Below are 1514 nucleotides of genomic sequence, written 5' to 3' on the forward strand. Positions count from 1 at the left end.
AAATTTGGCAGTCATCAGCCTAGAGGTGAGATTGACACCTCAGAATCAAAGATATTTTTAATAATTCTATATAAACTATAAAAAATTCTATTGTTTAAAGGAATTCATTTATGGTTGCAATTCTTTATTCTTGGACATATCCCTGAGTTGAGATGGCTTGGATCATTCAAAATCGAAAGGGTGTGTATATGGAACATAAAGAGCAGTGAAGCACTGATGTCACTGAAAGGAATCTGTCAGATAGCAGAGTAGTATTAGCAGGTGATGGGTTTAGTAAGGTTAAAGAAATGGAAAGAAAAATTAAATTAGGAACCGAATCATTCATTCTCCATAAACTGGAATGCAATAGAAGGACATATGGGCTCATTCTCTAATACCAAAAAACATTCAGCAGACAGAGTCCGACATAAACTTAGATTTAGTGATTTTTTTTCATGACCAAACATAACTATTTATTAATTTTTGTAATAAACATTCAGTTTCTTCCTTTAAAAAAAACTGGAATTTAAATATTTCCCATTTCATTACATATAAGTCTGTATACATTATATACATCTCTCAATTAAAACATATTACAGATTTTCTGACATTCAGTATCTTCTTTTAAAATAAAAATGATAAGGCAGTTAGACTTTGATCAATAATAACTACAATCTGAATAATCTTGACACAGTTTACAATATAGGACAGTTTTACAATAGCTGTAAGGAAGTAGAGGGGCTCAACGATTTCTGCAAACTTTTCTTTTTACTCTCCTCAGATCACCTTTCAGACAGTAGGGAATTCGCTTCCCAGGACAATAGGAAGTCTGCTTCTCTGGACAATAGGAAGTCTGCTTCTCTCTTCTCTTTTCTTCCCATTCTACCCATCCCCCTACCAGCTTCCTGGTTTGCCCTGGATCTTTACAGTCTCAACAGTGGAGACCTATCAGACAAACAGACTTCTCGATGCACAGTTAGTGTGTTGTTATGGTAAATTATCTCCTTTTTACCTGATATGAGCATGGGGCAGGATGAAAGAGATAAAGGGGAAAGAGAACTCTCTCCCACCCTTTTGGAGAGATGAGGTTGGATAAAGATAGGAAGGGAGCAGAAATTCCAATCCCGTCTTGTATGTGAGTGATGAAAATATACACTCTTTACATGGACTTAAAGTAGTTAAGAAATGGCCATGTGTTAGAGATGGCTTTTAAATATTTCAAATGCTATTTTAAGATTACATAGGTAGCTGTAGTCACTGAGGGGGAGATTGTAGAGATATGCAAAGCAAACTAGAGAGTTGAACATTGAAAGAAAAGTGGCAACCTAGCATTTTAGGTGAAAAGTGAAGAACATAATAATATCATGAAGAATATAAAAAGTGAGAAAAGAGGAAAATAGTTCCATTTTGATTGCTGGAGGATATTAGAATAAGAGCGAAGACAAAACTTCAGAAGTTTGTAGTACCTTGACTTTTCAACTTTTTTAATGGCAGTCATGCATTACATACATGCTGGCCTTTAAGGATGAGACACA

This window comes from Pteropus alecto, unplaced genomic scaffold (assembly GCF_000325575.1).
Source record: "Pteropus alecto unplaced genomic scaffold, ASM32557v1 scaffold88, whole genome shotgun sequence".
Classification (NCBI taxonomy): Eukaryota; Metazoa; Chordata; class Mammalia; order Chiroptera; family Pteropodidae; genus Pteropus; species Pteropus alecto.